This window comes from Lissotriton helveticus, chromosome 9 (genome assembly GCF_964261635.1).
Source record: "Lissotriton helveticus chromosome 9, aLisHel1.1, whole genome shotgun sequence".
NCBI lineage: Eukaryota > Metazoa > Chordata > Amphibia > Caudata > Salamandridae > Lissotriton > Lissotriton helveticus.
Window position 1 is genome coordinate 38,337,987 of NC_136070.1, and position 23,028 is coordinate 38,361,014.

Consider the following 23,028-nt stretch of genomic DNA (forward strand, 5'->3'; position numbering starts at 1 on the left):
ACTTACCTCCAAGGGGGGTAAATCAGAAGATTATTCTTGATTCCTTATTGAGCAGCTGGTTATCACTCATGTAGGGTGGAAGGGCCTAACTCCTAACAAAGAGTGTCGCCTAGAGAAATGCTCTGCCTTTAAGGGAACGTTTTATATATACTATGTTGAAATGCCTAAATGAAATGCTGGTTTTCCCCAGTGAGGTGTCTTATTCCTAAACAGGGAGATGGTTAAACCTACACAAGGGGTTAGTTATTCATAATGAAATGTTTTTGCCTCTTTAGTGTCATATTTATTGAACTGTTTCCTGTTATAACTCCTTAATATATTTGATGCAGGTGCTGACCAGGAGCAAGGCATAGGTCAGGCCTGGGTTTTACTAAAAATGTATTTCTTACAGGTGATGATGAGGAACCAGGCCTGTGGGGATTTAATATTTAATTATTTATTATTTATTCATCCAGAATTTAGTGCCAAGTGTTCCCACACATGTATTTTAATGGAAAGCTAATAAGCTAATTTTATGATGGATTCCTAATACCCTGATCCTACTCTATCTTAATAAAGTTAACTTGAGTTTTTACACAAGCTCACTGGAGTGGTGTCACTAATTGCGTGCCCATGTTTCTGACTCTGTGGTTGCGTGTGCTGCATGGACGCTTAACACATGTGCTTTCGGATGCCTACCCGCTCGAGCCATGCTACCCTAGGGGACTGGTGACCCCAGTTCCAACAGTCACAATATTTTTATTTCGATATTTTGGTCAAACAGCAGTGTAGAGACCCAAAGCTCAGGCCATATTCCTTAAAAGTTTCAGAAAGTGTGACACTATCACTTTATTTCTCTGGGCCTCATTTTAAATAATTAAACAACAGGGGGTGGTGATGGACGGAGTTTCTGAATTAAGCAGAATCTCTCACCCAGTCAAGAGATCAGGGCTAGATCCAACACCGTTTTTTAGCTCATTGCACCATCCCAGTTTCAGAACCTGGCTATATGCAAATTAGTCTGTCCCTGGCCCAGTGCATCATGGGAACAGGGCAGACCAGACTACAAAAGCCAATTCTTTCACTGGGAAGGAAACAAGCTTCCGGGGACCGGTTTCTGGCATTACAGCCGTCTTCGGCCCGGCTTGCTTGAATCCTGATAGTGCAATGAGCAAGGGACTCACGTCTGAGTATACCCTTCCACGCTTATGGTGGACAAAATAATTAAACAACAGGGGGTGGTGATGGACGGAGTTTCTGAATTAAGCAGAATCTCTCACCCAGTCAAGAGATCAGGGCTAGATCCAACACCGTTTTTTAGCTCATTGCACCATCCCAGTTTCAGAACCTGGCTATATGCAAATTAGTCTGTCCCTGGCCCAGTGCATCATGGGAACAGGGCAGACCAGACTACAAAAGCCAATTCTTTCACTGGGAAGGAAACAAGCTTCCGGGGACCGGTTTCTGTCATTTTAAATAAGCATCATACCTGAGACCACCTTGAAGACATTTATTTCAGGATGTGTGCTATATAAAAACCTATCTTACGTAAGGTTTGGTAGACCAGAATCTTAGTACACAGATTTAGCATACCACCTAGCACCTACATAAGTTATCATGTTAACATATACCATAAAAGCTGGTCACATCCAAGGCGATAAATAAAGGGATCCACAATTAGTCAGTGTCAGCCCCAAAACAGTAATCTGACGTGTGATGTGCATGTGTGGCTGATGGAAAGGTTAGGCCCTATGTATAAGCTTCAGGCTAGAGTGCTGGCAGTACACATAGCTCATCGCTGGAGCCGCTCCTCCATTCCATTCCGGCCTGAACCAGGGCAGTTAAGTGAGCTGCACTCTATTTGGTGACAGTCCCCTCTCTGCCACCTGTTCTGCACGCTGGTAAAAGGGGGCATATTGCACTGGTGTTCCCAACAGAAGAGCAAGGTAGCAACAATCCCTGTCTTCAGCTACTAGATTCTCACATGCTGAAGATGTGCCGGAGAAGCCCATCTTCTTGCTATGAGTGAAGATTACACTGTTTGGACAGCTTACTGGGGTTGCTCCTATGCCAAGAAGGAGTCCAGCAATAGGTCCTGTGTTTATGAACACTGCTGGTGAGAACCCATGAACTTTCCAACAACCGTGCTGCACTGAGGGAGATAGCACTTTCCAAAATTGACATGAAGTCAGATGCTGATCTGTGGTGAGCTATCAAAACCGAAAATGTAATTGCCATCAGAAGAGGACCACTGCTGCGAGTAGGCAACAGGACAAACAATGAAAATAAACAAGATAAATCTCAATCCATATACTGCGGTGCAGGTCCACATTTTCCACTCATGTGCCCTGCCCAAGGCAAGGCAAGGCTTGATCTGTGGAAACCCCAACCACTTTTCAAGTATTTGCAGAGGTAGGTCCAGGAGAAAAGGCACTATAAAATGACCATTAGCTACCAAGCCGGTGTGCACTGTCTCTCACTATCCAGAAACCTACACAGTCACTTCATTAATGTCTGCTCTGGATGGTGACCTTGAAGATGATGAAGAGCTAGGGTGCTCAACCTCGGACCTGGGGAACTGGGTTCGAGTCTCAGTAATGACGCTGAACATCTTGTGATTCTGGACAAATCACTTAGGGCCAGATGTAGGTAGCCAAATACTGGTCGGTAACGGCCGATTTCGGCCGTTACCGACCGGTATTTGGCTTTTGAGATGTAGGTGGGTCGTTATTTACAGAATCGGTATATTTTCCTATTCGGTAAATTTACCACTTCGGTATTTTACCGAATCTGTAAATATACCGATTCTGTAAATCCATATGTAGGTGGCACAGTTTGCAGTGCCACAGGCCCTTAGGAATTCTTATTTTACCACCCAATCCTATTGGGTGGTAAAATACCGAATTCCAGTGTACATGCACATCTGTGCATGTGCACCTATGCCATGTGACACACAGACATGCCCTTAGGGCATGTCTGTGTGCCACATGGCACACAAGCTGCAATTGGGGTGCTACAGGGTGTCAAAGTGACAACCCGTTCAACCTGCCAGGATTCGGTATTTACCGATTCTGTAAATACTAAATCTGTATTTCAAATTGATTCCTATAGGCTTCAAGGCCCATAGGAATCAATGTGAAATACCGATTCGGTATTTACAGAATCGGTAAATACCGAATCTTACCGAATCGGTAATTCAAAAATAAGAATTACCTACATATGCCTCCTTCCTATTTACCTACTCTTAAATACCGAATTGGTATGATTCGGTATTTAAGAGTCGGTAAATAGGAATTACCTACATCTGGCCCTAGATCTCCCTGTGCCTAACAAAAATGAATGTGTCCTCATGTAACGTAACCGGTGCTATGTAAAGCGCTCTGATACCCGATTCGGGTCAAGTTCGCGCTATATAAAACTCTGCAAAAAAAAAAAGTGGTGTCCTTCATGGACAGATTGATGATCTGAAGGAGACATCAACCTAAATGCTGAATTCAGATCTAGGGACTCTCTGTGATGACTCTAATTGACTTACAAGCATCCATTAACGTCATGGACAAACATCTGTTCTCACAGTTGAAACCCGGGCCTAAACAGAAATCTAAGAATTTTCAGCCTTTATAGAGCTGCCTCCATTACCCCTTGCTGCAAGGTTCACAATAAAAATCAGTCACCAGGACACCAAAATCTAAGTGAAGATCTCCGTCACAGAGAAGGGGCCAGGTGCCGTATTTGCTTCACCACAGTCTACGATCTGGGGAAAATCTTCTTCATTTGAAGCATTAATGAATTTGGGGTATTTGACATCACTCAGGACTTCTCCAACCTATTCAAAAGGCTCAGCAGCCTACGGTGTAAGCCAAGTAAGATACACATTGATCCAACCATCAAGCCAGTGGCCATGCAACAAGCAAGGTGCCCTTCAACCTGAGACCACTAGTGGAAGAATCATTTAAAGGGACAGAGGAGCCAGATGTGTCAGGCCCTGTAATAGAATCCTATGGAGAGGATAACCGAGGAATGGTATTCTCCAGGCAGGAGTACCTGACCCCAGGTCCATCAGAGTGCTGGCTTCAGCCATGTACGGTTGGAATGACAGTCTCATACCATGCATGTGGTCAAGTGAAAATGCGTGTCCGCCCAGAACCAATGTTGTGATACGATTTCCCTTTGTACATATAGAAAAGAGCTGAGAACCAACCGTCTGGAAAAAAAAGTATGTCACTGCACATAGTTGAAAGAGTCAGGCGGAGAACATTGACAACCACAACTCCTTTGTCCCACTCGAATAGGAGTAGCTCGTTTTTAAAGGGGTTGGGGCTAATACAACCTGAGCACCAAGCTCCTCCGCCTGTACTCCGGAATGACAAATAAGTAGAAGTGGAGGGATACACCAAACAGCAGAAAAAAAGGGAAAAGAAGATAAAAACAGCTGATAGAAAGCGGAAAGGTGGGCAGTGGGAGGTATCAAGATATGGAGTTCACTAGAAAAAGCCTGAGAGCAGGAGAAAACAGCAGAGTAGCTATACAGAAAGAGATGGGGACGAATGCTATCCTCTCTCTTTCACAGGTGAGCTAGGGAGTGGGATATTTGGTGAAATCTGAAGAAAGAGGATTTAGGGATGGTAGCAGAAACACTACATACAGAGATCTGAGGTTAGTGCTGCTTTCTTTCTTGCCCTAGTGAACCATGAATCATTTAGGAGGGAGAATTCTGACTTTCACCTCGTAGCGACTGGCACTGTAAAGGCACTTTACAAGGACTCAAATGCTCTCATGATGGAGAGACTGTTTTTAGGTATTGCCTAGGAAGCCAGAGGGATATATTAAAATACCTCTTCTGAATTTAAAACAATGCACTGAAAATGCACTGAGACTTCTGTTCTTTACCAGCAACCTTGCAGGCCCACTGTCTTAGTCTCACCCATTGGATTCACGTCCAAGTCAACACAACTCACAGTGCCATCAGATTCTTCATAGTTGTGAGTCATCCGAACCAGGCAATAAAAAGAGAGTGCCACATATCACCAATGAGCGATGTCATGCTGGTGCACCTGAATGGCATGAAATGCCTTTTCGAGCTAGATTTTAATTCAGATACTACCAGTTGCTCCATAATGAATTGTATTCTCCATGATTGCGTGGCTTAGAAGGTATAAATGATGAATTATTGGAATATCATCTGTCACGGGGTGTTTAAGTGCCACCCATAGAACTCTCTCTGGTTTAGAAGGCATTATAAATATCAGTGACAACATCCTGAACTTCACACATGGTTTTGAGTCACCTTGCAAATACTGGCTGAGTATGGCCTCACACTAAATCAAATCTTTGTGAGTTGGTCAACATGTTTCTAGCAAATGGGCGATTGCCCGGTATTCCTCAGGACCTCTGCTCGGCTAGGACGGTAGCAGTAGGTTAATGGCCGGTTTCTTCACCAACCAACTAATATGTTCCCCTTGTGTGAAGGGCCTACCCCCTGCCCGCTGAAGCACTTAAGAGCCTATAACTAAGTCTCTTCTTTTTTTCATTTTTTGCTTGCTCATCCATTTGACTGAGCGCATATACCACTGGCCATTTGCCATTAGGTACACAGGGGTTCAGGACAGGGTGCGCCTTTTAGGGGGCCCACACCTTCCGTCCCCCTGTCTTTTGGTCCTGAGGAATACCGGGCAATCGCCCATTTGGTAGAAACATGTTGACCAACTCACAAAGACACATATAGAGATACTTTGGTCGTAACTATCCTACCAGTATCTCGCCATTAATTTTTAATATTGTTCAGTTGCTCTAAAATAAAAATTATGTTTTGAGTTAAACCAGGACAATTTTTAACACTATTTTTTGCACCTACAGTCACAACCCGCTCCACTGTATTACAGGTGTTGAAGCACATCCTGGTGACGCTAGGTCACCAGGGTGGACCCCGATGATGAAGCATGTCACCACTAGGTTGGTGAGTGAGGGGTTTTATATAAAAGGATGATTTTTTTCCTTTTTGCCAGCAAGTTCACCCTCCAGAGAATTCTTCAAACTCTCCGTTGGGGGTACTCCTCTTTTTGTTTGATTTAGTTCCTTCCAGGGGAATAGGAGTAGTCTCGGTTTCACTCTCAGTGAACAATATCCCTTGCTCTCTCTTTGATTTACAATATGGTCTCACACTGCAACATTTGAAATGTGAGTTTATCAAAGACAAAATCCAGTTCTTTGTCTGTGAGTGAGGGCATCATTGTTGAACCAAAGAAGGCTGAAGACATCCGAAATACCTCATCTCCCAGGAATGTCTCAGAGGACTCCAGCTTCTTAACCATGGAAAATGACTGTATTTTTATTTGAAACTTGGTAGCCTTAAACAAACCACTCTTCGAATGCGCTTCAAAAGGCACTCTGTGTAGGAGTATTCTGATGTACATAAAATATTCTCTACTGTGAGACACCTCAATGAAATACTTTGATCCGTGCAGAGACACAGAGCTTGTGGGTGACACGAAAATATGATACTTCCAGATTAAGAGGGCTGCCCTTTTAATAAATTAGAGTACTGTTCACTTTCCTAGCTATTTTTATGGGCACTGGTTCAAGGTGGTCATGGACCAATAGCTGCTGGACAGCCTGTTCTTGGGCTTATCACAAGCCCTTATAGAGAAGTGGTTGCCACGACAGAAGTCTTTTTCTGTGGTGTACAAGCTAGGTGTTGATTACTGTGCTATTTGTTGAGACACCCAGTGGCAATAGCTGGGAATTATTGGTTCGGTCGACTGCTGGCAGTGAAAGTGTACACCCAGGCTGGCACTCTGTAGCTCTTCACTGCAGTGTTTGTGATGAGTAGAACTTAAACGGGAGCACACCAAAGGGTATAGAGAGCTTTCACAGGTGGTATTACACCCAAACGCAGTACCCTATTTAAGAGTCGTGGCAGGCTTAAGTTGGACAGGCAGGTAAACCAGTTAGGACCTGAAAACAGAAGCTGTAGAGGCAACAAATGAGGTGTTTGCTGTATTGAAGCATCACATTATAAATTAGGTGTCAATAAAGAAAAATTGGCTAAAATGGAGAGATTGATGGAAGCAACATTGGCTGTCCCTTCACTATTTCATAAATAAGTAGCTTGGCTCTTATTGACTATAGCGTCAAAGGCAGGGAATCAGGCCCCTGAGACCTGTTTCTGCATAAATCTTAGCTAACTTGTTTTTTGAGGTGGGGTTGAAACACTCCACCTTCACTGGGGATTCAGGGTTGCATGCAATGTGGAAATGATGTTTAATCCCTAAGGATTTGTGTAGCTCCTGAACTACAGAAGACACAACATAGATATATTATTCAATACCTATCTGGAGGGGCCCCCAAACCCCTGTATGAAATCCTTCATCAGCCTATTCACAACTGTAGTACCATCATCATGAGCATGTAAGTAAGCTTCCAAAGAACCAGAAAACATACATACCAAAATGAGTACATATAGGTACAACAACGGGGTATTTGGATGAAGTCCATCTGAATGTGGTCAAGTGGGCTTCATTCTTAACCGGGGTTCCCACAGAAAGGAGGAAATCCTATTGAATCCAGAGGAGCCAAAAATGATGGGCCACCATGAAAGCCCACTTTGAATACGCAATATGTAAAAACATCAACTTTCGATTACTTGATACATACTACAGATTGCATAGCTAGCTACTAGTGAGCCACAGTAATTTCTAAGGCAAGAATCATCCACATAGTTTTAAAGATCATAATTGGCTTATGCATCACTGACATCAACATGGGATTTGCCTAAGTGGGCACTCACAGTGAAGCTGTCATGTGGTTCCCCGTCCTGAATTAAGGGAAGCAAGGAGATAGGGTTGAGGACGGGACATCAAATAAGAGTGATTTGAGAAGTAGACTACAAAAGAATATTTCACCATAACAATCTTGCCATGGCCAGCTGTTGAGTTTTACGGGCAAGCCCCAAGGCATAGCAAACTAAGTGGTAGAGCTGAAGACTATATTCTCAGAAGCCTCCAAGAGGCGGTCTGTTGTCCCCACAGAACACAAGCCTGCAGCAGCTCTTTCAGAAGCAGAGCAGTAGTAGGCTTTGGGATTATTTCAATCTTCGTGATCCTGCACCAATATTCCTAAAGCAAGACCCTCCTTTTCTTGACAACAAAGGGTGAAGGATTTGTTATAGTCAGGTAGTCTTAGAACAGGCGTGGAGGAGAATGACTGTATTGTCATTAAAACTTGTTCTGTCTCCCTAGACCACTGCATCGGTTTTGAAGTGTCTTCTATTAAAAAATCCAGGAGGATCTTGAAAATATTCGCAAGTCCCAATATCCACTTTCTGCAGTAGCCCACGATCCGCAGCAATAGGAGTACCTGAGAAACAGTGACTTGTCTATGCAACCTACAAATGACTTCAGCACAGCCTGCAGACAGGTGCCTCTCCTGTGCTGAGACGTCATGACCTTAATAGCAAAAACAGAGAAAACAAAATTCTAACTTCTCTTTAGAAGCTGTAAGTCTTTTCTTTGATAGCTTGGTGAGGGGCTAAAGGGCGTCAACCTTACATTGAACAAAGGAGTCAGAAGAAGCCAACAAGTCATGTTCACTTTGAACTTAAGTACATCCATTGGGGAAGATAAGAGCGTCAGATATTTTTGAGTGCTTGGGAGACAATGGAGGGTGACTCAGCAAAGCCATGTTGCAAGCAAAACTGCCAGTTGCCCCCCTAAAAATGAGAATTTGAAAAGAGACTGTCATGGTTTATGGGGAAAGAGAAGAAATTAGAGCACAAAATATACCATGGTGAACCATTTGATGGTGGATGGAGTATAAGAGAATATGGTAGTAGTGATTGGAACAACAACAAAAAATAGGTATTACAGCAGCATTAATGGCAGGCAAGCCCTGCTCAAACCTATATGTGTCTTTCTCAGGAGTGCAACATGTACTCATGCTGGGTATTAGGATCCCTTGTTTTATAACAGAACTAATAACCGGTTGGATGTCCTCTCTGCCTCTGGGTGTACTGGTACTGAGGAATGAGGGGGAGTTTCTTGGTTAGATTTAGCCTAATCTTTACTGACTCAGCAGTTCTGACACAGCTTCAGTTTATACAAAGGATCTCTCCACAAATGGTTGGCAGGAGAGGTAGTGCTTTACAGAAAGGCTTGGTGGTCTGTAAAAGGACTCAGTTTTATGGAATACAGCATCAGTGAAATAGTAGGGGGTGAGGGTATTTAAAATTCCAATTGCATCAAAGGTTAGAAAAATCAGAGATCCTTAGAGGAGAGTAGATGGAACGTGTTTCAATAAGGCATGAGTTGGGTTACCACTAATACCACATTGAATGTGTAGCTCATGTTGATCTACTGGAAATATAGTGACTGATTTAAAGTTCAGAGTATGGATGTTACTCTTTTCAGGGCAATGCAGTAAAATACTCTACCTCCTGTACTCCGGATTTATAGATAACCACCACAGTAGCAGACATCTCTTATATTGGAAGGAACTGCTGTCATGGCTGTTCCTGTTAATGGATTAAATTTGTGCCATGTCGCTTGTTAACATGATGGTGCTGTACAACACATATTCAATACCTTTTTTTATTTCAAAAACAAACTCCAGACATGAGGTCTTCTTTTTGAAAATAAAAATGTAATAACTCCCTCACCGTGGGAGATTTCTCCCATGGTGTAGGCATCATTAAAATCTTTTTACTTCCACTCACCACCATGTTTTGGATGGCGGTATGTGAAAGTAAAAATTGACCATTCAACCACCCACTCTAAATAGTGAGGACAAACAAATGGCTCTGTCCGGCTATCAGAGGAGTATGTCAGCAACGGAGATGGAGTTGTCTCCGTTGCTGACGTAGTTAAGGTTCACCGACTCTAAATGAGCTGGGCGAAACTTCAGTTTGGTTTGCTGTTGCGATAGACTACCCTCTCCACCAAACTCTAACTCAGGCTCAAAGTGTTTAAAAAAGCAGTTATCTCCTCTCAAGATGTCCTAAGATGTAAAGGATGTTTTTTGGAGTCTTGGATACATTCAGGTTGCCTGGGATGGTGGTGTGCGCTAGATGGTAAGTTAAGACAATCTAGTTGAAACTTGAGACTCTACTATGTGGCGCTGAATCACCATAGTCCTTCCCTTGACACCATCCCATTTTCCGGGTTCCTTGCCAACCAATATTTGATCCATGTCCTCCCTGATCAGTCTGGCTCCCTGCTCCTCCCCTTCCTCCGTAAAGTTAGTGAATAGAATCGAGTGAATTTGTAAAGACATTAATCAGCAGAAGATTCACCCTTATTCTACTTACAATTACCAATTCTGGTCCATTCAGTCATGACTGGACACACATTTATAACAGTATTTACCAGTGCGTCTTCCTCGGTAGTGAGAGATTGGCTGTACCACTTGACGGCCTATTGAGGCCAATTGAACTTTTCTAACATTCTTTGACCTCATTTGGCACAATAAAATGCAACAATTGATTCATGTCATTCATACATAAATACAGTTTGTAATTGCTCTTGGAATTTATGAGCATTATCACAAATATTGAGATGCTATTTCTTGATTCTCTCTATGTCGACCGAGGGCCAAGGAATATGGAAAGTGACACAGCCATCTGCCATGGTGCCAGGGTACTCTTGTAAGGGTAGGAAAGCATCTGTGGGATTAAATGGAGCATCTGCGGAGTTGTCACTGTTCAGGTATTTATGGGATACACTGAACATTTCATGTGTTTCATTCAGGTCCTCATGTTCTTACGGCTGAAGACCTTAAACTATCCCGGATTATAGTTAGCCGCACGCTGAGTGTTTAAATGGGAAGGTGCCGTGCGAGAATGAGCTCCAAAGGAGGAATGTGATGTTGTGGAGTCAGCTTGTCATGCGCATTACACTGTTATCAGGTGCTTCGCTGCTAGTTGATTTGCCACATGCACTGTTTGCTACACATGCTTGTGCATCTTTTGCTGGCCCCCTTCCACTGGCTGAATTACAGGTGTTGCTGCCTTTACGGAACTACCACAGATGCATGCACCACTGGCGTCTAGTAGGTCTTCCTTCTGCTAACTGAATTCTTAGGCGTGATTTGGGGAAGCAAATAAGGAGGAGGTGGAGCAAAAAGAGGGTACATTCTCTTATCCTGTCCCTCAAACGATGCATTTAGTATTGTGGTATTTCTTGTATGTATTTTAAAGATATTTCTATAGTGTGAACCTAGCCAGAAGACAGAAGAGGGTTGTACAAAGTCAAAGACAAGCATAAAGTCGATTGTCAGGAGAGGTAGCGGGGTTGTGGACGGTAAATGCACCATGAAATAGTGGTCTTGAAAGAGATGTGTCTGAAACTCTATCCTGAATTGTAGCAGCTTTGGGTTGGTCATGATAGATGCAGATTTTGTTCCAGATCCTTGGTGCATAGATGGGAAACGTCTACTGCTGCCATGCCATGCCATGCACTACAAGTCTAGTTTGCAGTCTGATTGTGTCTTTCCAGTGGGTGTGCTGAGAACCACCAGAGTGGTGAGCTTTTCTGGGGGGTTCTGGTTGTGATGGCTTTGTAAATGATGCAGCAGGTTTTGAAGATGGTACAGGCTGGCAAGTTGGAGTCAATGGTGTTCCGTCTTGATATGGGTGATGTTATCATAATCCTTCAGGCCCTGACTGAAATGTCCTGTGGCATACTAAGGAGTGCAAGTGTGGCGTCTAGGATGCTTTGGAGCATGGCGATACCACCATTAATTATTTATTAATTATTTATTTGTTTATAAAACTTATAAAGCGCACCATTGCCATTGCAGGCATCCTGGCGCTGGTACTCCAAAGACATGAACCGAGGGACAGCAGTAAAAAACAGCCCACTCAAACCCTAGGGAACAGCCAAGTCTTCACGGATTTTCTGAACGGGAGAAGTTTATGCAGAATACGAGGGCATGAACAGTTTCACTTTCTTTAGAAAAGAGAGATGGTATCAGGCCTTTTTTTGGCAATGTGCTCCTTGAGGGTGAGAATGGGTTTGTTTCATGTCCTGCATCTGAGTATCTTATATTTGTTACCTTCTTCATACCAGTTTCTAAAAGCTGTCCAGCCCATGGTTTGCTGCTTCCTTGCTCCTTGACTTTTGCATCTACTTTCTAAAATCATTAACGTGCTGTATGCCAAAGGCACCTTCTTCTGGAAGGCTTCTTCCCATCCTCGTTAGTGAGTCTAATGCGTTGTTGTATATACATACACATGCTTTCTCCATACTGAAGGTACACAGCATGAGCGAGGTTCCATATAGTCGGGGGCTTCTTTTACTTTCAACATTTCTGCCTCCATTTCCCTGACTATACCGTCAGTCACAACAAGGAAAACGGGCGTCTTCCGACCTTGTGATGCAGCTCACAGAGTGATGTGGGTGGGATCGAAGGGTATTGGTTAAGAGTAGACTAATACCTCCTTCCCCTCTGTTCTAGTGGAAATAATGTTCTTTCACATTCGTCCACTGACCACCGGGCTTTCAAAAATCCCTATCACTTCCTGTCAATGCTTGCAGAGGTTCTGGTGCAGCTGGATGAGCATCCTTCTTTTATTCACACATTTTTCCACTAGAAACTGTGCTGGGGTTCTAGACACTCTTTTTACCTGGTTGCTCTGCTAACACCCTTTCCACAGCCTCCGTCTCTATACTGTGGATTTTATATATACTTCTAAGTCCGAATATTCTTGAACTCCCTCAATATTTAACCAAACAGGTTTACCCGATCTTCACCTGCCCAGACAACAATTTTCAACATTCTTTTCAAAGCCTTATAGTTAATAAACAGAATTTTAAATTAGGCTTTTGAAGCATGCTAGTGCTGTCTAAACTGATCAGTGAGTTGAACGCGAGGACTTCCACCACTCAAGTTCCCCCTTGAGAATCCTCTGGCTTATCCTTGGCACTTAGGGTTGTCATGGTGAGTCCCGGTCAAATCCACTCCTCACTTCTGGAGAAGTGCAGAATGGGCTATTCACAACCTCTTTCAGGTATATGGGAACACTTTTCACTGTACCTCCTATTCTGCCTGTGTTGACAGGCCATTCAGAGTCACAACTGTGATATCACCTCAATGGGCGGGAGAGAAAGAGGGGAAGGAAGACAAAAGGCAGAGAGAAAGGGATCAGAGAGGAAGATGAGAGGGTGAAAGAATGGAAGGATCGCTTGACCACTCAGCGCTTTCGATACGACTCCCACTCCACTCTGATCAGAAGACTACATGAAACAGGCATCCAAGGACCCGCCCTCAACTGGATCTGCTGCTTCCTCACAAGAAGAATACAGTCAACCAGTAACCCTACACGTCAGAGGCCAAGAACCACATAAGTGGAGTTCCCCAATGAGAATCTCTCAGTCCAGCATTATTTACCATGCACATGACCCTGCTGGATCACACAACATCAGCTTCTGCTTGGGACTTAACCTCGGCCCCACTCCCACCCCCACAACCCTTGCGGGGAATCTTGGAATCATCCTGAAACACAAGCTTTACATGACAGCCCAAATAAACGTATTGCCCTCCACTTGCTTCCACATCCTTGGGATGCTGCAAAAGATCTTCAAATGGCTCCCAGAGAACACCAGGAAAACGATTAAGCAGGCCCTGATTACCAGCAGACTTAACTACACCCTATACGCAGGAATCACTAAGAAGCTCCTGAACAGGCTTCTACCCATTCAAACGCCACAGCAAGACTCGTCCTCAACCTGCCTCACTTCAAATCCCAGAGAACTGCACTTGCTCCCAATCTACAAATTCACCCAGTCCAAACTGCTCACAAACACATACAAGGCACTACACAACATAGACCCTGCATACCTTAACAGCTCCATACATTGCCACACACCTTTCAGGCATCTATGCTCAGCCGGACTATTACTTAGACACATACCCCTCATCCATAAGGCCATAGCCAGAGGCCATGTTTTCTACTATATCTCTCCCAAACCGTGGAACAAACTCCCTCACCACATCGCTTCTCGAGTTGCGCAAGAAGCTGAAGACCCGGTGTTTGAAATAACCTCACCAAGGAGATAGCTGCCTAACCCACCTTCAAAGCGCCTGGATATCATAATATATTAAAGAGAGAGATTGTGCGAGGAGATGAAAGGAGTGGGGCTGGTTGGAGTATTTTTGGTTCCCCAGTCTGGCCCAGTTTCTGTTCATTGTAATTGAATCACCCTCTTAAATATCTGACTTTTCACTAATTTTATATTCAACAGGTCGGCAGGTATGTTTTTTGCACTGCAGGAATGTCCTTTGCTACTTACATAAATACATCTTGAAAAGTCAAATACTTCTGCATTATACAACACAAAGTAAAACAAAATATAAACAAGAACTACATCAAATGTAAACACGAACTACATCAAAGGGACGGATTACCTTTCGGGTTTTACTATTCATTGATGGAAATTGATCATTGTTTTCATCTGTTAAGTTAATAACATTAAAATAGTGCCCAGAAGGGTCCTGTTTCAAATACAACCTTACTTACTGTCGGGCCAGAGACCCACCCCCGAGTGTGGCCGGTTTTCCCTCACTCAAGACTAATCCTCGCAGTGCTGCCTCACCTCGTCCCTCACGCACTCCGCGCTTGCGGAGTTCATCACAATCCACGTGCGCCCGGACCAACAAAAACCAGTAAAAGGAGTTCAAAAACCGTCTCGTACGTGTGGGCCGCTGTGTCCGGGGCGGTCGGGTGTAGGCCGACCCCTTCTACCACCATACACGGCTTCCTGCGGCCGCGTGGTGACCGGAAGTGGGAGCTCGCGCTGCCAGTTTGGCGGTTGGAGTCCGCGCCGCGCGCACGCGCGCCGCTCTGCTGTGGTTCTTCCCGCCTATTCGGTTGGACGGCACGTGCCGGTTCTGGCAGGCCTGTCAGCACGGAGGTCCCACCCCCCACGAACCCGGGGAGGGCCCTGTGCCCCCTCTCCGGCGGTTGTTTCAGCCTACGTTTGAATCATTAGAAAGTACTTTTGGGAACCACAGAAATAGCGGGGGAGTATCTCGAGGATAGCCTTTGCGGGAAGCGTGAGGGAGCTGGCCAACCGTGACATCACGAAGACAACCCAGATGCTCAGTCTACGTGCCGCGGTAAAGAACTAATTCACTTCTTATCCTTTTTTTAATATATTCTTCTTATTTTGTGGCTTTAAGAAATGAGTTAGTTGGTGGTACTTCATTTCTGTAAAAAACGGTTGGTCATGTGCCAAGCTTTGGGACCTCTCCTAAGGGTTTATATGAAAGTGAGTTATTTAAAGAATTGTTCATTCCATTTGACCTCTATGAAAACGAGAAGCATGTCAGATAGCGAAAAAAAAGTATTTTGGCTAAATAGATTTCTTAGCCTCAATCCCAAACGAAAGTAGTAGTGCTGGGGTTTCCAACCTTTTCTGGATTGAGAGCTACTTCTGACCAGTGAAAATCATTGTGAGCTGCTGACGGCTAAGCAATGTGTGCGTTGTTACCAGACTCCCCCACACTTGACTTTAAGCCTAATGTCCATAGAGCCGGATACTATGGTTTGAACAACTTTAAATAGGGGACAGGGCTTTCGCGTATGTTAGTGAGAGCGTGGTCTTTAAGGATGTATGAATATGTGTGCATATGAATGGGGTATATACGCACTGGTGACTGAGAGACAGGTCGGCCAAGTACCACGCTTCAGAGTTTAGACTAACGCATTTTAATGCAGGTATCTGCATCACCGCTTTGGGCATAGTGAACTTTAACAAGGGATAATTTATGTACTGTTTCCCCAGCACAGATTGTTCCTTTATATAAATAAAAAAAATGTGAGCCTAGTATCTCCTGGTCATGTGGTCTCACCGTGGCCCTCTGGCATCAATGAAATAAACAAAGATCAAGTGGGCCTATGCAGCTTTAGTCGAGTCTGACGGCACGTTGTGTTGTTTTTCAGGGAACTTGTGTGTCACAGTTAATTTGGCCCAACCAAGCTGTAGTTTGTTTGTTTTCTGTGCTGCCGGTGCCTGCTGAGACACCGTGCGTGGCACTGTGGTCTTCAGTCTGAGCAAGAAGCGAGGTGCGCAGGGTGTTTTTGTGATCAGCACCAATGGGGGAGAACCATATCACATGTCTCTCCCTCGCTCTTGTCCCCCAGGCCTCCACTCTGATAATGGGATGTGATTAATGGTAATAATGTCACACATCTGTCCCAGTGCCGGTTGCCATTATATTGTGATATTGACACATGAGTGTCAACAGCATTTAACTTTTGGTACCCTGAGACCTCTGCAGGAGATGGCTCTGTCATATCTGTTGTGGTGCACACATAACAACTAGGCTGGCAACACGCAAGGTTGCTAGGCCAGTATTATAACAGCCCCACCGATAAGTCCAGGTAAGAGGCTGGTGCGGGTAATGATTAAATATGGCAATGCATTAATTGCCAGTATATCTTTGTCCTTTTCCAAGTTTGATCACATACCCCGCTGCTGATCCCCATTATAGAGGAGGCAGGGCTGCTGCTGGAGCAGCTTCAGGCCATCACATCAAGTACTGATGTCTATGTTCGGTTGGGTGATCACATATCGACAAACTGATGTCTGCGGAAAGCTGGGACTGCTGTTCCTCATAGAGGGCAGGAGTACAAGTGAAGTGTTCATCACTCAACCTACCTGGATAGCTTTTTACTCGTGGAAATTGGTTAACAGCAGATCTAGTCTCAGGGAAGCAGTGAACATACTATTTTAAATAACTGTATTATTTGAAGCTAAAAAATAGCATTTATTCATGATAAAGCTCACCCAATCTTTATAAATTTACATGTTTACTGAAGCTTTTGTTCTGAACATGTGATGTTAAGAGTTGGCTTAATGCCATAATTTGAAAAGTAAACTTCTGAGCTGGAGATAAATGTTACCAAGAGAGCCCCAGCTAGATCCACATATGTGTTGATTTGCATCAGTGTGCCTCGTTTAGGACGATATGGCAAATTGTGCACTCAAAATGTACTAATTTGCCCAGGATCGACCATCGCAGCGAATGCTCTCTCTGCAGTCTGATTCTTAACAATTTCCTCTAACTAATTATTTTTTCATTTCAGCAACTTCGTGAAATGTCAGTTTGTGGTTTTTCTATCAGTGTTAATCATTTCCGAGCCTAGTGCCTCTGCTCGGGTAGTGGGGGCTATATACGCCTCTAAATATCTGATATGTGCATCATTTGCAACCAGGGAAGTCACAGTCTCTCTGTACCTCACCTGGTGTAGGCATGTATTGCAACTTGTATCTATGGGATTGCCTTCATTTTTTCCCCAGCAAGGCGACAACAACACTACTCACACATTGTCACAGAGCTCCTGAGAGAGAACCCAGCAGTGTCGGTGACAGTATCATACCAGAGAGAGCAGTCTAGCGTGGTGCCAGTGAGCGTCCATGCAGCAACGAGGCAAGCCAGCCAGGCCTCTCTCAGAACAGAGACAGCTGCCACCTACCACACTGCCTGCAGCTACCTGCGTGCCTCCTGGCTGGCCAAACACTAGACCAAAGACACTAGATAGCTTAGCCTGGCTGGCACTGCTGTAAAGATGAAACTGGTGGAATAGGCGAGAGTCTAGCCGAGCACTGAAGAAGTGCAGTGGGGTGTGGGGTCAAATACATTGTGGCTTACAGAACAAATATTTTGCCCTTTCATCTACAGATAAACACAAACCCATAAACATGCTCCTTAAAAGAATGATAAATCATGCAAGTAAAAGAAACTGGGAAAATGCACTGTTTTTTCTTTTATATTTACCTGATGCAAACTCATCTGGTTAATCAATGCAGATGGTGTGTGTGTGCGTAAACAGAGAGAAAAATAACTGATTACTGGTTTGCACAGTGGCGAATAGTGACTTTTGTATAGTGTTAAAAAGGTTCCAGCCTGCAAATGGAAGCATTGAGGATATGCAAGTAATTATCTTAAATTTGCATTACACAAAATGTATAGAGATTTAGTGTTTATTATAAAATGTTTCAAACTCTATATTTTTAATAATAGACTATCAGACGGTAGTGCTACTTTTTACTGTGTGCATAACAAGGACGCACTTCAGAACTCAGCTTGTAACACCTTTAAATTATCTATAAAAAAAAGTTTGTCACCATGCGGCATCACTTGACTCTAAAGATAGGAACAGCTTATGGTGTGGCAGGAAGGCTTGACTTATTTCTCAGGCAAGCACACAAGTCATCTTTTCATGTTTTTAGATTTCAGAAGGGGTTGCAGGCAAATTACCTTCCTTTTCAGGAGTTTTCAGCAGTTTCAGGATCTTTTGGAACTTCTCAGTGCTCAAAAGCATGCAATTCCTGATATTTATTTATCTTTTTCCATGCACTCCATTGCTTGGTTTTACTCCCAACAAAGTGTTACTCTTAGTGTCACACATCTGGTCACTGAATGTCACTCATAAGTACACCGAAACAGTGGAAATGTCACAAATAAGCATTCTGAAAACTTGGCAGCTATGACACTGTCATGTACTTGTGGCTCAGGAAATACATTTTGCCATATGTGGCACCGTAACATATATAACACAAATGGGATAAATGTAAAGTGTGGAAAAAATATTCTGCAAAAACTTTCAGAATATGGAACTTTTTACTGCAGTTTAAATTTCTCCAACTTAAAATAATGGCTGTATTTTTCACTTATAAATATGACACTGAGTCAAGAAAATTAAAATGAAGAATTACATTTGTTTATATGGATTACATAAAACTCATTGTTGCAAGGATCCTGCTCATACATAGAACTGTGCACAGAGACCTAGGACATCGGTGAATTGAGGTGTGAACAGAAACTCACCTCAGTACCTCGAAAAATCCCAACCAGCTAGCCTCAGTGTCACATTAGCTCTTCGTCCTATAGCAAAGAAACCAATGATTAGACAACCTAGAACATGCAACTTAGTACAAACTCAGGAATGGTGGAAAGTGAGAACACACTTTTGTTATACTCTCATACCAGTCCACAACAGGAGTAAAGAAGAGACACGGAAAGGTTAAAATATTTATTTTAACGACGTGATCTCATGTGCAGTATCTTAGCCAACATAAGCAGATATATGATTAAAAATAATATAGTCAGCATGGTTACAATTCCATAAAACACAAAATGAGAAAGCATATTATAATGCTGGTGAAAACAGGTCCTATAGTGCCTAGTTTTAACACCCTCACAAAATAGGAACTATGTGTATTATAAACTAAAGAAGGTCTCTTAGGCTTGTTTTGGGGGATCCCATTACCTTTCCGCTCAGTAAGAGTGAATGACATCTGGATCAGCATAGGCTCTCTGCATCCCTGGAAACGGAAATCTTCCAAGTGTGTGAAATCATGGTGAGTGTGCAATAATAAGGGCGCCAGAATCTTAGCTGGCTCACAGCTGCCAAATTGTTGTGTCTAGAAAGCGTTACTCGAACATGTCGAAAAACAGCTACCATGTTTTGATAACCTTGACGGCTTCAGCACTAACTGTGCAGACTAGGGGCACGATGTAAGTCTAGAGATGTCGAAAACAAAAACCTTTTCTCATGTGTAGACCTTTGTAAAGGCTATCTTACAAAAACAGCAAAAGGTAAAATGGCGTTTAAACTTCTAATAATCGATGCTAACATAACATGCACACAAAGCAGGCCTCAGGCCAAACTACATCATTTACATTTTCTCCCATATCCAAATGTCACATTTGCAAACACCAAGCATCTTGCTCCCAGTTGCCTGTAGACATGGTGCCATATTTACAACAGAAAAATAGACTTGTTTAAACTGGAGGAATTTCAATTGAATAAACATGCTTCATTAAACATTAAGATGCATTTGGCTTGATTGAAAGTGGAGAAAGACAGTAATACCTAAAGTTTCATAGAAAACGTTTTCTTCACTTTAAATTTTTGTTATTTGAAAACAATGACTATTTTTCAGTTACAAATATGACAAAGGGGCTATTGGCCACTGGAAAAAAAGGCCTGCTGCTTGTACATACGACAATTGGAAATGGAAGAAAATAAAATGAAGATTTAATGATTAAGCTAACTTTTAAATTAAATGTTCTCCCATTTAAAAGTATTCAGAAATATCATATTGTTTTCACGAGTTAAATACATCAGTGCTTCAGTTCTTCACTTTTGACCTGACCTAGCCTGGTCCATAAATCTGACTGAGCACTGGTCATTATCAGGCTCTGCAGGCTGATGATAATAATGTAAAGTAAGCACAGCCTTCCCTTAATGTAAAAGAAAAATGTGACCCTGAGCTTATTTAAAAATGAACTCAAGGCTGCAAGCTACTTTGAAGATGCCTGAGAGCTACTGGTAGTTCGCGATTGACTGGTTAGAGACTCCAGGATTAGCCTGTATTGGGATTTTACTCCTACAAATATCCATTATGCTTTCAACATTTCCTTTGCTAGCTAGCTGTTCCTATTCAGTTTGTAGTCTGTGGTAAACAAATGTTCAGTATTACACAAACTCCTGTTATTAGGTGGAATGCACACTCCTAGTGATACAGATGGCCATTGTGGTGTAGAAAATTACTGATAGGTTTTCACCTTTTGAAATTAATTGGTCAGAAGTAACTGTTAAGAATGACAAACAAAAATGCACATTTTGCAATAATTTTTACACTCACGGTGCACTATAATAATTGAATTTTCTTCAGGAATTGAACCTGGCTGCTTCTGAGCCTATTACATTAAGATTGTACAAAGAACTCTGCAACAGCTGCATTAGTCAAATGAGCTATTTTAACACATGTTTTTACAAATTACTAATTCTTAGCTTAAAAAATTAAACTGTTGGGAGTAGAGGTGTATTTTAGGGGCCACCACAAACCATTTTGAAATATTAGATGTTTAATCAGTTGACTTTAGCGCACCACCTTTCATAGTTTTCAGTCCCAAATCATTGTTTACAAATCTTATGCTTTTAATTAACCTCTGTTTTTTGGGATTTTCCACTCATCATGTCAGTAGGACAAAAGGTTTTCAATGTTCCATTGCTTCTAATCTGCCAATGGTAACTGTTCCTAAATGCTAGTCAGTTAAGAATGCTGCCTATTGTACTAGGGCCAGGATTGGAGTCTTTAGTTGCATTTTATGTAAAATCTTTTGTATTGTTGTTTAGCTTAACAATTGTGCCCTTCTTTGCTTTAGAAACAGTTTCGGCATAGTTAACACAGTTCTAAAATACTTTTGAACTGATGTCTTCAGGTATTTGCAGAACTAAGTTTGCATTTCAAATGATTTGAAATATTTAAGTTTGCTGATTTGACATTTTTTTACAGGCTTTTATTTAAAAATGCAGGCTGTACTCACAAAATGTTGTCATGGAATTAAGTATATGGTCAGCCTTCGCTGTTTCCTCTAAACTATAGAGCACAATGCAGTTTCTCTGGTTGGTGCTTTTGAATTAGCAAGGTTTGGAAAGAGCAGCAGGGAGTTCTCTTAACCTGACATTTTCAGGCGTTCTTGAAAAAATACATATTGTAGGAAAAGAGGCAAAGAGCATGGATGCATTGACAAAGGTGTGTACAGTTGCCATGCATGTGTTGGCGGACCTTACTTTTCACCCCAATACAAAGTAGTGGTATTTAATCCAGACCTGCCAAAAGTACCACAGGCTGTTCTAGAGTATAACCCTCACATCGGTTTTAGTACGGATGTCAAGTAATGCTATATCGGTTTGTGAAGGGGGCTCGGGCACCTCTATATTCATAGCACCCTAATTGTTTCATTTGCTCCTACTTTCTCTAAAGACCCCACACTGGACTACTAAATGCAGTTCACTAAGATGCAGGTGGAGATTCCCTCTTATACAATGAGTCCAATTCACAAAGGGCACGATTAAAAAAAATGTACTGTTGTAGTACTCCTAAATTCCACCAAAGAGCAAAAAATTAGATAAGATTACTACAAAAGGTAAGTCAGTTGAAATTCACTAAGGGCCTGATTTTGACTTTGGCAGACAGGGTTTTACTCCATCAGGGAGACGAAGATAAGTGCCGACAGTGTGAGTGTTCCCAACTGCCTAATTTTGAGATGTCCACTGGCCCAGCGGACATCTCTAGCATTGACTTCGGTTCCTGTCATTGCATTGTTAGTTTGACAGACAGCTTCATCAACAAGAGGAAGCCACATGGCTAACTTACAGGATTTCTTGTTTTTATTTTCCAAAACAAAAACCCAATTTGGGATTTTGTTTTGGAAAATGAAGAAAGGAATGTCCTCTTGCCATATGATTTTTCTCTGATGGCGACAGGGGCATTTTGCAGTGTTCACTGCACCTTACCTGGCAATGACAGACAGTGAAAACTGGCTAGTGTTTGCCCTTTCTAATGGATGAACAGACACATCGGTCATGCAAAGTTTATGTTTGCAGACGGAAATTCAGTTTAGAAAAGAGAATACTCCATCACTGTTGAGGGTGAGGGACGAGGCGGTGTGGCGAGTGTACTATGGTAAACCCATATTTAACACTAAAATCCAGTTTGGGACAGTCACTGTATCCACATTAAAGCCAGAGATAGAAGTCTGGTCGAACAAAGCAGGGGGTTTCAGCAACCAGATATTGAATACACAAATATTGCTTTGGTCTGCTGGTTTTGCTTTTTTTTAAGTGCGTCCTAAGTGCTCTATATAAAATATTATTATGTCAAGCAGATTTTGACATTCAAGCAGGATTTGCCACAGTAATGTCAAAATGAGGCCCACTGTAATTGAACCCTGCCCTGTTAGAGGCACACAAGAAGGACCCTGCCCAGGTATCAGCTAACATTTGCCTGTGATACGGGATGCCACTTTACACTGCGCACCAAGGGGCACATGCATCAAGGTAAATTGCATTCGCAAACGGTGCGAATCGCAAAATTCGGCCGTTTGCGAACTCAATTTCCTTTTTTGGGATGCATCATGTTTTTTAATTTTTTTGCAATTTAAGGAATCGCAATTGTTGGAAATGGGGGTTGCCCAAGTCTCAAAGGGGGTAGCATGGCATCAAGCGGGCAGGCCAAACTTCGAGGACATGTGAAGCAT

The 23,028-nt window shown here is 42.7% G+C and overlaps 1 protein-coding gene and 1 long non-coding RNA gene across 7 annotated transcripts in view; one reads left to right on the forward strand and one right to left on the reverse strand.

Moving 5' to 3' along the window:
* The window catches only part of LOC144782605 (uncharacterized), an 834,782-nt gene extending 820,045 nt beyond the window's left edge, over positions 1–14,737 (reverse strand). For all 5 annotated transcript variants that reach the window (XR_013601169.1, XR_013601170.1, XR_013601168.1 and 2 more), the window contains exon 1: positions 14,565–14,737. This is a non-coding gene — a long non-coding RNA (uncharacterized LOC144782605). The remainder of the gene's footprint in view (positions 1–14,564) is intronic.
* A 112-nt stretch (positions 14,738–14,849) lies between these two features.
* The window catches only part of LOC144782607 (uncharacterized), a 913,515-nt gene continuing 905,336 nt past the window's right edge, over positions 14,850–23,028 (forward strand). For both annotated transcript variants that reach the window (XM_078661973.1, XM_078661972.1), the window contains exon 1: positions 14,850–15,087. The gene's annotated coding sequence lies outside the window, so the exon portion shown is untranslated. The remainder of the gene's footprint in view (positions 15,088–23,028) is intronic.